At 43.6% G+C, this 15,260-nt stretch overlaps 1 pseudogene; it reads left to right on the forward strand.

Moving 5' to 3' along the window:
• The first annotated feature begins 2,088 nt into the window (after window positions 1–2,088).
• Window positions 2,089–2,504, forward strand: LOC118586379 (annotated as a pseudogene).
• Window positions 2,505–15,260: the final 12,756 nt, after the last annotated feature.

A 15,260-nucleotide genomic window follows, 5' to 3' on the forward strand; every position in this document is an offset into this window, starting at 1 on the left:
TGCCATCTGTCTCCGTCTGGCCAGGGCCTGAAGATGGACACTGTGGTCCTGCTTCCTAGGGACTCAGGGCAATGATGTTGGGGAGCCCACTTGCTTCTGTTCAGGAGTGCCGATTAGTCAACTTTCAGGAAAATTAATTTAAGTCCCTTTAACAATGCCATTCTTAAAAATGAGATGACAGCGGAGTCGAAGGCTCAGCAGGCAAAGTGTCTGCCACCCAAGCCGCATGACCTGAGTTTGATCCCCAGACCCGTATGAAGGAAGCTGGAGAGAGCCAACTCCACAAGTTATCCTGTGAGCCCACAGTACCCTGCGGCACAGGCACCCACACCCATATTACACAAACGATGCTGGTAATATTTAAGTAGAGGGTGGAGTGATGGCTCAGTGGTTAAGTAAGCTTGTTGCTCTTCCAGAGGACGTGGGTTCAATTCCTGGTGGCTCACATCTCTTTGCAACCAGAGTCCCAGGGGATCTGACACCCTCTCTGGCTTCTCTGGATACCAGGTACGTCGTAAGTGGTGCACAGCGTACCTATAGGCAAGGCACCTATACACACAAAATAATAAAACAATTGAATAAAATTAAAGATAAATAAAATCAAAATGGTGAGAACAACAAGAATGATAAATATCCAAAACTCAAACACACACACACACACACACACACACACACACACACACACACAGAGAGAGAGAGAGAGAAGCAATATGGTAAATGTGGCTAAATCTCAGTGAATTTACTAAGTAAAATCATGGCAGTTTGTTTTGTGGGTTAAAACACCTAGATAGTAAGGCATTAGTAAAATGCTAACCTGTCCTAGCATCTTTGAAATTTTCTACATGGAAAGATCATGATTTTCAAACATTAAAGATATTAAATGCTGAAATTTCGAAGGTGATTGCTGGCTACTAGAGCTGCAAAGCAAGGTGCAACAAATATAGCAGAACATTGTGTGCCTCAGTTTCCCTGAATTGGGCAGAAGTCCACAAGGAGCTCAACTGAATCTCTGCCCAGAGTCTCCAAGACAGCAGTTGGGGTTTTGGTGTGATTCTCTCTGGTTTGTGTTATAGGCAGAATTGTTTCTTGTGGTCCCAAGCAGGCTTCAGCCCATGCTGAAGGGGCTGGCAAGACTGCCCCTCTTCATAGACAACTTACCTTTTCTCAGGCCAGCAGGAAAATCTCTGAATCTTCCTCTAGGGTGCCCCAGTCCTTTGTAGAAGTCACCTGATTAAAACAGGTCCATCCAGAGAATTTCCTTTTTGATTAGCTCAAAACCACCCCACCCTTCTCTTATAATTTAATCTCAAATATGGCATCTATCACATTCACCATCCTATCCACACCCATGAGGGGTAGGAAGAAAATTATAAAAGGGGGAAATAATTACATTAAAAATTGTGTGTGTGCGCATATCAGAGAGGTCATGACGCGCATGTAAGAGGTCAGAGACAACTTACTGGAATAAGTACTCCCCCTCAACTGTGTAGATCTCCAGGGATCATGCTAAAGGCAGCAAGAGCCTTACCCACTATCTTGTCGTCCCAGAAGATAATCTTAGGGCTAGTTGGAGTTCTGTCTACTACCGTTAAAACAAAACAAAACAAAAACAGTTTTTAGAGACAGGGTTTTTCTGTGTAGCCCGGACTGTCCTGGAACTTGCTCTGTCGACCAGGCTGGCCTCGAACTCAAAGACTCGTCTACCTCTGCCTGTAGAGTTCTGGGATTAAAGGTGTGCACCACCATCATCCAGTATTTTAAATACTAGAATTAGATTATTCGATTTCCAAAGAAGCTGAAGTTTTTAAAAAAGGAATAAGAAAAAAAAAAAAGAAAATTGTAATACTTGGGGAAAAAATGTAAGTAGGTAAGGAAGTCAAACAAAAAATATAAAATGATAGACATATGTCATAAATCACAACTGATATTAAAACAAAATTTTCTCCAGATGTACCCAAAGACTATCCAAGGACATTTAAGAAGTGGTCCGATTCTACACTTTTACCTCAAGACACACCTAAAGAAAAGGACTTTGAAAGTTGAAAGTAAATCAAGCGCATCCTTCTCCCAGATGCCGCCAAGTTGACTGAAGTGGAGCAGTGGACAGAAGGGACCTTCCGCAAGGTCACCTACCGTGGCATGGACCGGGACCAACTGCTGGACATGGCCTAGGAGCCGCTGATGTAGTTGTACAGCGCCCAACAGAGGCGACGCCTGAACCAGCAGCACTCATTACTCAAGTGACTGAGAAAGGCCAAGAAGGAGGCGCCGCACATGGAGGAGTCCGAGGTGGTGAAGACCCACCTGAGGGACATGATCATCCTGCAGGAGATGGTAGGCAGCATGGTGGGATTGTACAATGGCAAGGCCTTCTACTAGGTGGAGATCAAACCAGAGATGATCGGCCATTACCTGGGTGAGTTCTCCATCACCTACAAGCTGGTGAAGTACGGCCAGCCTGGCATTGGTACCACCCACTCCTACGCTTCATCCCCCTCAAGTAGCTGTGGCTAATAAAGACTCGTGTTTAAAAAGAAAAAGAACAAGATAAAAAGAAAGTAAATCAAGCAAGCAAACACTAACCAAATAGCTAAGAAAACTGAATACAGGGCTGGAGAGATGGCTCAGAGTTTAAGAGCACTGGATGCTCTTCCAGAGGTTCTGAGTTCAATTCCCAGCACCCACATGGTGGCTCACAACCATCTGTAATGAGATCTGGTGCCCTCTTCTGGCATACAGGCATACATGCAGACAGAACACTGTACCTAATAAATAAATCTTTTAAAAAAAAAAAGAAAGAAAATTGAATACCTTAAACTTATCTCCCAGCACACACTCTTGGGTATGCTTACACAGCAGAGAAACTTGACAGTGTTTAGTAAGGTATATAAACAAGAGTATTAACAACATCATTATTCATAATAGAAAAAAATCTGAAAAGGTTATTGAATATTCATTCACATGATGAGTACTTACTGAAGTAACAGTCTAATGTAAAGAAACAAAGTCCGTGTGCAGTATTAGGGATTGTTAGAAGGAAAATCCTGTTTTGTTTTGAGACAAGGTGTCGCTATGTAGCCAGGCTGGCCTTAAATTCTCCAGGACTCTTACCTCAGCCTCCCAAGGGCTCAGATTGCAGGTACATCTGGCTTGCAGTTTTGACTCCAAAGAGGAACTGCAGGTGTGTATATTTGGCCTACTTTGCTTGGAGGGACACTGCTTACTGGCTTGCTTGCTCCCTACCTTTCTTATATATCCTTGGAATACTTGCCCAACTACCTACAGTGGGCTGGGCCCTCCTCCATCAATCAGCCATTAAGAAAATAGCCCACAGACACACCCAGAGGCCAATGACAGAGGTGACTCCTCAGTGGAAGCCCCCTCTCCCCAGGTGACTCTGATTTGTGTGAAGCTGAGGAAACTGGCATAATATTCATGTAAATTAAAAAACAATGAAGATAAGTAATATATCAGTTAAGGACTTATTTTCTGTAGAAAAACCAGCTGGGTATGTTCAGTTTCAGCATTTGGGAGGCAAAGGCAGGTGGACCTGTGTGAGTTCGAAGTCAGCTAGGACCACATAGTATATTTCTTGACAGCCATAGCTAGGTAATCGAGAGATTCTGTCTCAGAAACAAGACAAAACAAAGCAAGGTTGGGGGCAGGCTACCACCATAAGGAAGGAATGACTAACCCTGGCGTCAGGTTAGTTGTGAGGCAACTGACAGGATAGAGGGATGCAGGCATGCAGGGCCATAGAGGGGTTGGTGGTGGTGTTAATGTTCTACTTCTTTTTCTGACTGATATGCAACAGATATGCACACACACGTTGTAGTTTAGATAAGAAGTGCCCCCCATGGGCTCATGTGGAGACATGAGTAGATAGAACAGATAGAATAGAGAGAATCATGTTGAGACAGGATTCTCCAAATAGCCCTGGCTGTCCTAGAACTCACTCTGCAGACCACGTTAACTTCGAACCCACAGAGATCTGCCCATCTCTGCCTTCGCCGCCGCCAACTTTTTTTTTTTTTTTTTTTTTTTTGTTGTTGTTGTTGTTGTTGTTACAAAAATCCCAAAACACAGACAAAGCAAAGGGGGAAAAAAAGTCTTGTAAAGAAACCTTTACCAAGGGTAAATATTCTTATGAATTTCATGTATATGTTTTTAAATGTGCACTAGGCTTTTAGTATCCATATATTTATAGAAATATATAGTTTATTTTTATGGGAGGCATAAGTTAGCACACATGATATTTCTGTCTGCCTTTTGCAGTTTCTTTTCCCCTTACTAATACTTTCCAGCAAGGTCTCCACATAAGCACATGGGCATTGACCTGGTTTGTTTTTATTTTTGTTTTAAAGTCATTTCACAGTATGACGTGACTGGGAACATTATTTTACTGGACGTGACTGGGAACATTATTTTACTTGACGTGACTGGGAACATCATTTTACTTGACGTGACTGGGAACATTATTTTACTGGACTCTTCACATCAGGCAGGAGAAGTGAGGTCATGGAGTAGTAACACATTTAGGTTTTTGGTCGCTTGTCACAGAAATTTTATTTTCATGGTGCTGCAGCCTGTCCCTTGTGAGCTGATTGTCTGAATTTTGTTTCTAGCCTCCGGCATTCAGCTGCGGCAGCCATACAGTACTAGTCAGTGTGACTTAGCCCAAAGAGCTGGAGTCTTAAGCAGGCAATTAAGTGTTCTGCATCAGAACACCCCCCCCCCCGCCACACACACACACACACACACACACACACACACACACACATACACTTCCATTCACAGCTCACTGGCCAGGGCCGGCTCTGCTGCCCTAATTTAAGCACTAGGAGGTGGGAAGCAGATTCCTGCGGCAGGCGCCCAGAGGGAGCAAGCCAGGCCCATTTGGCAATAGCGCTGATGACTCCCTTACCATTGATAGTCTGACACCCTTTTCCCCTTTCTTTAGAAAAGAAAAGATCTTATTTTTAACCACACACATATGTGTATGGGTACGTGCATGCCAGTGCAGGTCTCTGTGGAGACCAGAAGAAAGAGCCAAAACTCTTGTGCACTGCCTGATGTGAGTGTGGGAATTGAACTTGGGTCCTCTGGAAGAGGAACCAATGCTCTTAAACCCCTAAGCTGCCTCCCAAGCCTGGTCTGCTTTTATCATTGTGCTTCCTTAAGTTTAGATTTCTAATGTCTCTGTTGTTTTTCCCCACCCCACACCATGCTGTGTCTGGCACACAGATGCCTGGTAGAAGTTTGTCAACACTCATGACTGGGAAGTCTCCTATTTTGTTAAGAATTCTATGTGGTGGGCTATGGAGGTAGCTCAGTTGGCAGATTGTCTACCACACGCACCAAGTCCTGGGCTTGATCTCAAGCAGAGTATAAATTTGATGTAGTGGTGCATGCCTTCAGTCCTAGCACCAAGTAGATGGAGGCAGACAATCAAATGTTTGTGGTAATTTTCAGCTACATAGGAAGTTCCAGCCCAGCCTGGGGTACACAACATCCTGCCTCAAAAACAACAAGGCTAAAGGGATGACTCAGTGCTCAAGAGTGCAGGCCCCTCTCTCAGAGGACCTGAGGTGGGTTCCTGGCACCCACACTGGGCAGCTCATAGCCACCTGTGACTTTAGCTCCTAGGAACCCAACACCCTCTTCTGTCCTGTAAGGACACCACCACACTCAAGGAACACACACACACACACACACACACACACACACACACACACACACACAGAGCAATCAAAAAATCATCTTTTTAAAAAAAAAAAAAGAAGAAGAAGAAGAAAAAGAATTCTATTTGGTTTCCAGCAACACAGACCCCAAACCCCAAAACATGAGAGTGGGCCACATAAACAGGAGGTTTTACTTCTTTTCACATGAAGACACTAAAGGGAGATAGTCTAGGGATGGCACATATGACGCCATCAAACTCCCAGCCTCCCTTGCCTGTCGTTCAATAATTCCTTAACATGTAACCACCTCTGCCTGCTGAGGAAAGCTGAAGATAAAGAAATTCTTTTAAAGAACACAGCGCCATAATAGCATGGAGAAAGAGTCTGTGTCTGAATCTATGTCTGTACAATGGTCTCTCTGAGCTTTCTGTAAACATTGTCATGAAAAGTTATGTGTATGTGTGTTCTACTTGTCAAATATTTAGTAAAAGGCAGGTATATTTCCTACCTGGCTTGATTTAGAAAAAATACTTCTTACTTTTCATGGTTGTATTTGTTTTGTTTGCTTTTTTCTCTTCTGTCCACTTGCCAGATTTTCTTAAAGACCTAGCATTGTAACTCTGGTCTTCCCTTGTAAAGCCTCATCCTCCATCCTCTCAGTAAGGGGCAACATCATCCCCTCTGTTTAGATTAAAAACAACAAACAAACAAACAAACAAACACCTCGAGAACTCTCTCTCTCTCTCTCTCTCTCTCTCTCTCTCTCTCTCTCTCTCTCTCTGTCTTCCTCCCCTATCCAGCAAGTCCCCCAGGACCCTCCCCATTTACATCTAAAGTCTGATCACATTTCACTTCCTCCTCCCCTGTCCTCTATCCCCGATGCCATCATCTCCAGCTCCAGCTAGGACAACATTGAGAGTCACCTCCCTGGACTCTCTGCCTCCACGTTGCTTACCTACCCTCACCACCTGCTTGCCACACAGCAGTCAGGATAGTCCTCAGTAGATGTTTCCCTGCTCACAACTGTCCAGTGGCTTCCCAGGAGAATCTAGAATAAACCCCAACTCCTCCCGGTGGCCTGCAGTTCCTGTACACTGATCTTCCTAACACAGAATTCCCTTGTTTGACAAGGTTCCGCTGCAGCCCCCGCTCCTCTGTCCCTTCGCTGGCTGTGATCATTGCAGCATGACGGCCTTTGCTCTCACTTCTGCTATCTGTCATAGTCCACATCTGACGTAGCTTGCCACATCCTCTGTGAGGCTGACTGATGAGCTGGTCACCAGAGTCCCGTCTCAGGCCTGCTTTCTTTAGTCAACCGTCTTCCCCACAGCTCTTTTGATTATCAGATATGATACGCTTGTGTATTTCCCCTCCTGCTTCCTGCTCACCCTTGAGAGGCAGTGCTCCCCACATCTCCGCAGCTTAGGGACTTGTCTGATTAAACGTGCTATAAATATTTGCAACCAATGGTTTTCTGATTAGGACTGAATTTAACTCATCAATTAGCAGCGAGTTGGGTTGTTTTTGTTTTTTTTTTTCCTGCATTACACCGCTTCCTGTATTCAGTTATTTTTTTTAAGAACAGCTATAAAGATGTGTTATTTTCTTCATACAGATTCTCTGCATGTATTAGTGAGAATATGTCTAACTAATTTACAGTTACCACTGCTGTGGATGGGAATCTTTCTCCTTATTGTCGGCCAAGAGGAATGTTACTTACTATACTGATGGGTGCGGCTGGCTGCAATATAAATTCTTTCTCCAACATCCTAGTCTCTGAGTTTTCTAGACACATGCCATCTGTAAATAATAATAATAATAATAATAATACTTTTGAGACAGGGTTTCTCTGTGTAGCTTTGGCTGTCCTGGAACTCACTCTGCAGATCAGGCTGGTCTCAACCTTAGAGATCTACCTGTCTCCGCCTCCCAAGTTCTGGGATTAAAGGTGTGTGCCACTAGACCCAGCTGCCATCGATAATGTTTTTACTGTCCTATAGACACTGACTTTTTGATGACTCCCTTACAGCTTTGGGCTCAGTGGTATTAAATTTAATATAAATCATACATTAATGGCATTTTTATATTACATTTTGTTTATATGGGCCTGGAGAGATGGCTCAGCAGATAAAAACATACACTACCCTTTCACAGGACCCAGGTTTGGTTCTCAGCCAAACTGTCTGTAACTGCAGTTGCATGTATCTGACACCTCTGCCTTCCTGAATTTGTGTGCATATACCCCAATGCAGACATGGACACATAGATGACATTCAGAGTAAAATAAATCTTTAAAACCTGTGTTTATTTGATGTTCTGGCTTACAGCTGGATGGTTAAGTCTCTTCTCTTTTCTTGGAGAAAACCATGCCTAATGTCTGAGTAGGCTGCCTCAGAGACTCGGGTTACTAGGAGTCCGGAGTATATAATTCTGGAGACCATGGGGAGGTGAGTGAGAGAGCAGCCATCAGGAAGGATATGCGGAAGTGCAGTGAGCTAACGACTGAGGCTGAGGAGAATTGTGGTTAGGCCACCATCTTGATTCCTGAGCTAATCCAGGGAAGGAGGAAGCCCTCCACCCAGAGATGAGAATCCGGCTGAAACAGAGAAGGCGTGAAGATGCCCTTCAGGGTCCTTACTGTTCAAATCCCAGAGTAAGCACTGCTCCTCAAGAGGGACCTTCCCGAGGGAAGGAGAGCTGTGGGCACCAGGAAGCCTCCACAGAGGTCCACCTCATCACAAAGGTGTTGAATTTCCCTGCGCCTCTCCTTGGTGTGATTCGCTGGCCTCAGACTTAGCACTAATACACCCTCCAAGAAAGGTTCCCTTGACCTGAGACCAAGTCACAGATTCTCCATGAGGCTTTCTTTGTTACAGTGCCCACTGTCCTACATTCTGGCACATGGTGACTGATAAATAGTTGTCTAATTTCTGGCATAAATGCATTTTCTTAATAAATAGTGATTTCTGTCAACCCTTGGAACTAAAAAGATAAATGTGTCAACAATGGAATAGAGAGAAAAATCCTATGATACAAACTTTTGATGAACTTTAGATCTCCCTTCTAACCAGGCTTGCACCTTCAGCCAGGTGGGTGTGGTCCCACCTGAGAGACTGAGATCACAGACCTGTGATCCCAACACCTGAGAGGTAGAGGAAGGAGTGCCCCAAGTTCATGTCATCCTTGAGTCTATAGTGAGTTTCAGGCTATATAAGACTCTATTCAACAAAACAAACAAAACTGCTTATGCTTTATAGTAGGATTAATGTAAATGTTTTTACAATACACTCTAGGCATGTGTTTTACTTGAGAAATATTGAGTAAAGTGTTAGTATACAGAAAAATGATGGAGAAGCCAGTGTGGGCTGCTGTAGATATCTGTATGCTGTTGCTATGACTGATTAATAAATAAACACTGATTGGCCAGTAGCCAGGCAGGAAATATAGGCAGAACAAAGAGAGAGGAGAATTCTGGGAAGTGGAAGGCTGAGTCGGGAGACGCCAGCCTGCTTTCCAGGGAGCAGCATGTAACAGGCACACAGGTAAAGCCACGGAACACATGACAACATATAGATTAACAGAAATGGGCTGAGTTTAAGTGTAAGAGCTAGTCAGTGGTAGGCCTGAGCTAAGGGTCAAGCAATTTTCAATAATATTAGCCTTTGTGTGTTTATTTGGGTCTGAGTGGCTGCGGGCCTGGGTGGGACTGGAGATAACTCCAGCTACAGTGGGCAATAATGTGAGTCCTCTACTCAACAGATAAGAAGTTCTTGGTGCTGAGTGTAAGTGGCACACGCCTTTAATTCCAGGGCTTGGGAAGCAGAGACAGGTAGAGCTTTGTGAGTTCTAGACTAGTCTAGTCTAAATAGGGAGATCAAAGACAGCCAGGGCTCTGGAGAGTGACCCTGTCTCAAAAAGAGTAGTTAACTAATAGCTAGCAAGTGTTTATCTTGGAGGGGTTTGAGGGTGAGCAGTGCTAGTTCGGGGGCCACTTGTGTTGGTCAGGTATTGGAGTTTATTTATTTGTGTGTGTGTGTGTGTGTGTATGTGTCTTAGGGTTTTTATTTCTGTGAAGAGACACCATGACCACAGCAACTATTATAAAATAAAACATTTAATTGGGGTGGCTTACAGTTCAGAAGTTTAGTCCATTATCGTCATGGCTGGCAGTTTGCCGGCAGACATGGTGCTGGAGAAAGAGCTGAGAGTTATACACTTTGATCTTCAGGAACCAGGAAGTGAACTGTATACTGCAATGAGCGTAGCTTGAGCATAAGAGACCTCAAAGCCCACGTCCACAGTGACACACTTCCTCCACCCAGGCCATACCTCCTAATAGTGCCACTCCTTTTGGGGGCCATTTTCTTTCAAACCACCACAGTGGGGGGTGGGGAAGGGAAAGGGAGAGAGAGTGCCTTTCACCCCTTTTAAGACAAAGTCCAGCATTGTTTACAAAACAAAAAGTACCAGGCATGGTAGTGCATTCCTGTAATTCCAGCCTGGTCCATACAACAAGTTCCAAGGGTTCCATCAGACATCAGAGGTTCTCAGCCTGGGGATTGTGACCTCTTTGGAGGTCACATATCAGATATTTACATTATGATTCATAACGGTAGCCAAATTACAGTTATGAAGTAGAAACAAAATAATTTTATGGTTGGGGAGCATCACCACAACATGAGGGACTGTATTGAAGGGTCACAGCATTGGGAAGGTTGAGAACCACTGGGCTACACAGAGATACTATATCTCAAAAAAAAAAAAAATGGAAAAAGGATACCGCCTTGTGTTGGACTCAGGGTTGGGGTCATTCTGTTGCTCTTCAGTATTGGAGCTGCTTATTGCTTTGTCTTCTCAGATCACAAGTGAGCATTTAACAAGAGGGATCAACTGGCCTCAGCTGTGGGAAGGAGGGGTCATAAGCTTGTTTGACAGCCAACACAGCAGCTTGCTCTCTGCTACCCTCACAGTGGGTGGATCGAGTTCTGTGCTGGATGTGGAATATCCCTGTAGGCTCAGATGTTTGAACACCTGGTCTCCAGCTAGTAAACTGTTTGGGGAGGTTGTGACCTGCAGAGGAAGCAGGGTCCTGGTGATTGATAGACTCTTGGGAGTATAGTATCCTTGGCCACTTCCTACCTGTCTTGGTGGTATGGGCAGCAGCATCACACTCCTGCTCACATGGACCAAGCTGCTCTCTTCCCCACCTCAATAGACTGAGATACCCTGAAGCTGTGATGCAGTAAATCCTTCTTCCTTGAAGTTGTTTCTCTGCCCTGTGGAACTGAGACAACTTGGACTCTTAAAACAGCCGGACATCCCATCTGATCTGGCCAGCCAATACAAGCCTATCCGCTCTCCCTCCGACCATTTACTGACGTGACATATACTCGGCTGATTCATATCCCATATATTCCTTGTGATAACCCCTGGTGGTGGGCAGATTAAGTAACTCGTGCAGATTTGTACATAAAGAAAAGGATGCAGTTGTGACTGGGAGGCAAGCCTGAGTGTGAAGTCTGCACTTGACTTAAAAGCCTGAAGTCTAGCGCTTCCCCACACTGAATCTGAGACTCTTGTTTACTTTTGGAGTATTTGATCTGAGTGCTCAAAGTTCTCATGCTTCAATTAGACTCAACTATTTCCTTAGAACTTATGAATTTCTGGCTGCACTGAGGTAAGGTGGTCACTAATACAGAATAAAAGGTAAGTGCAGAATCTTTGATGAAAGCATTGTCTCACCTGACCCTTGTTTCATATTACTGAAAAAAACAAAACAAAACAAAACAACAACAAAGCCCTGAGCCCCTGTAGCAGTGACATACGGCCTAAGGGGCTACCCTATTTCTTTAATGATTTGCTTTGTCTATGTGTATGTCTGTGTCTATGTCTGTGGGTGCTGTCTGAGGCCAGAAGAGGGCAGTAGATCCCCTGGAGTTGGAGTTACAGGTGGCTGTGAGCTGTCCTGTGTGGACGCTGGGAAACGCATTTCTGTCCTCTGCAAAAGCCCAGTGCTCTTACCCCTGGGCCATCTTTCCAGCCCCACACTGCCTGGGTGGCCTGATGGACTGAGTCACTGTCTCTTTAATTATAATAATATTTGCTTTTCCATCCCACTTTACCATTTCCTTTATTACTAGTTATTTTTAAATTCCCTTTGAAATGCCTTATCAGAACTTATCCTCTGGGTGTATTGTGGACAATTGTTTACACAAGTGTGTAACTTGGTTGTGTACTTTGGTATATCCTGTATAGACTTTTGGAACTAAATCATATTAATCATATCAATCTTTTTATGGCTGTTATTGCTACTTTCATGATTATCATAGGACTTTTTGAAGGTAGAGAAAAGAGTAAGAGAATAATAACATCTTTGTTTCTGTACGTTCTATCTTTCACTCAGATTTGTTTTTACTTAATACTTTTTTTTACTAATACTTTTAATAAATTTATTTAGAATACATTAAAAATGGCTGAAGATGAATTTTTCCTGCATGATCGTGTGAACAAGCACTGTATTTCATCTTTTACAATGGAGCTTTGAGATTTAGATGGCTAGCAACTAATATCTTTTCTAAGTTTTAGATTTTTTTTTTAATTCAAAGTTTCTCAAAAGAAATAAAGTAGAAAATACTAACAATCTGAGCAAATGGACAGTGTCTTTGGGTGTCTAGCATCAGGTCCTGGGAAAGAAAACTACAGGCTCACCAGAAGCTGGACCAGCAAGTCACCTCCTACGCTTTTGTTCTGGTCAACTAAGGATCTAGAAGTTAACGCTCTTGGCCATGTCGATGTCTTATGAAAACCTGACAGCTAGTTCTTTTGAGGATTTTCAGTTCTTAAATGTCATTGCTTGTATTTGATGGTAGGTGTCAGTCATGGCGCATCGTTTCAAAGTCCTTGCTGCTAAGGAGTATAGATTCTTGTGAAAACTATATGCCCTTTAGAGAAATGTATTTTTAATTTTGTGTTGTTTCTTTCTTTTTAAACTATTATCTTGATGCTCTTTAGACATAGTGTAGGGGCTGGAGAGATGGCTCAGTGGTTAGGAGCACTCGAGGCTGTTGCTGAGGATGGAAGACCTGAGTTCAGTTTCTGACGCCTCCGAGAATTGGTTTACAACTACCTGGAACTCCAGCTCCAGGGGAACTGATACTTCTGTGCGTACTGCACTCACTCACTCAGACTTACCCACTCACAGATACAGGCTCAGATGAAACCAAAACAGGACAAAAAAGCCTAAATCAATCTCTCTCTCTCTCTCTCTCTCTCTCTCTCTCTCTCTCTCTCTTTCTCTCTGTCTCTCTGTCTCTTTTCTTCTCTTTTCTTTTTTTCCAGTACTATAATTTGGGCAGAATGGTTCACTTTGCATGTTTGTGTTTGTGGGTTTTTTGTTTTTTTGAGACAGAATCTATGTAGCTCGGGTAGGATCAGACTTACTGTTCTCCTGCCTTCCCAGTGCTGGGGTTCCAGGCTTAAGTCATTCAGGCTGGAATGACTGTCAAGTTAATCAGTGCAAACAGCCAGGAGCACACTCATACTATTCTTCCACAAACACAAAGCTCATATCAGGGGGACAACACAACTCATCCGGAAGGAGCAGGACTGTGTTCAAGAAAAGACATCATCATAAAGCCAAAAGAAAGCCCAAACCCAAGTTATGGAGTGAAAACACGTTTTGTTTCTGTTTTTTGTTTGTTTGTTTGTTTTGTTTTGTTCTTTTTTTTAGACAGGGTTTCTCTGTGTAGCCCTGGCTGTCCTAGAACTCGTTCTGCAGACCAGGTTAGCCTCGAACTCACAGAGATCGGTCTAGCTCTGCCTCTGTTGGGATTGTAGGCCTGTGCCACCATGGCTGGCTGTGAAAACCATATTCATTTAGCTTGTAATACAGTCTGGTAATCCAATACTTAAAAAAAAAACATTATTATTCCTGGCCACTACTCATATACCCTTAGCTGGAAAGAAAAGAGAAAGAAAGAAATCCAAAGTGAGAAGGAAAAAGGGAAAAGCGAGGTCATGGGAGACAGGAAAGTGAAAACAGTGAAACGCCTTGACTTGATCCTCATGTCACCTCCATGAAGCCCTAACAGGCCACCGGCACGCTGCGATCCTGCTCTGCCCTCTTGCCTCCCTCTAGGAGACTTGGAGCAGCGGACTCAATTGAGAATCGCTCACCGCTAAGCCTTCATCCCGAGTCTTACTCAGACTTGCTCTCATGTTTCCTAACCTGCTCATTTTTAGCATGCCTTCTGCTTTCCAACTGTCCAGGTTCGGGCTGAGAGATGAAGTGGGCCCCGTGATGTGCCAAGTTTGCTCAGCACGGACCTGCAGCCGCCTCTGGGCTTACTCACCGGCCACGCCCCTTCTCAGCTGGACACAGCGTGTTCTTTTACCCTCCTCTTTACAACGTTCCTGTCTCGTCTTTACTCAGGCCCAGCCCAGAGATTATTCACCGTCTATTCACATTGTCGGTGTTTTGTGTTAGGTACAGACATGCTGCCTGCCCAATGCAATAGTTTTGTTTATTTGTTTGTCGGCTTGCTTTTTGGAAACAGAGGTTTGCTGTACAGTTCTAGCTTAAGTGCTGAGCCATCTCTTCAGGCTCTTACGTATTTTTAAATGTTAGCTAATATTAAAAAAAATAAAAACATCGTAAATGAGGGGAAAACATAGCTGTGTGGCAGGCTCTATAGAGTATCTTTTCACATTTATTGAATGTAAAATTATCTAGGCAGACCTCTGTTTACACTGCGCATTGCTTAGTGAGTACAAGAAGCAGATAAGAACTTGGATCCACCGGTCTCCCCATGTGGACCTTTAGGGATGTGGGCGGTGAAGGTGTTAGTTCTGTGAGAAGACCAGGCACTGGGAAGGAGGCTCACAGACTGGACTCTGTCATTGTTCTCTGAGTCCCGAGTGCCGGTGTTCTGGACCAGGCTGCACTTCTAAGAACTAGGCGTAAAAACGCAGGATGGGTGAAAATTTTGTGTTCTATAAGATTGGAGCTTGAGGGAGCCTGCTGTGGTGGCTCATATGTCTGTAATTCCAGCGCCTGGAGGCTAAAAGTAGCAGGACCATGGGAGATTCCAGGGGAGCCTGAGCTTTCAGACAGACAGCATGGGCTACAGAGTGAGACCCTGTTTCAAAACCCAAAAAAGAGAAAAAGAAATGAGGCTAAGGAGGTAGCTTGATTAGTAGAGTGCTTGCCTAGTGTGCAGGAAGCTCTGTGCCACATAAATCTTTAATTCCAGCTCTTGGGAGGCTGAAGGAGGCAGATCTCTGTGAGCTGGAGACCAACCTGGTCTACATAAGAAGTTTCAGGCCAGCCAGGACAACACAGTGAGATCCCGTGTCATATATAATATAATATAATGATATAATATAATATAATATAATATAATATAATATAATATAATATAATATAATATAATATAATATAATATAATATAATATAATATAATATAATATATAGTGTAATATAATATCATATAAATAAATAAATAAATAAACCTAACAAAATAATAATTCAAGGTCATCTTCAGCTGCCCAGAAAATTGAAGCTAGCCTGGCTTACAAGAA

The sequence above is a fragment of the Onychomys torridus genome, chromosome 6, assembly GCF_903995425.1.
Source record: "Onychomys torridus chromosome 6, mOncTor1.1, whole genome shotgun sequence".
NCBI lineage: Eukaryota > Metazoa > Chordata > Mammalia > Rodentia > Cricetidae > Onychomys > Onychomys torridus.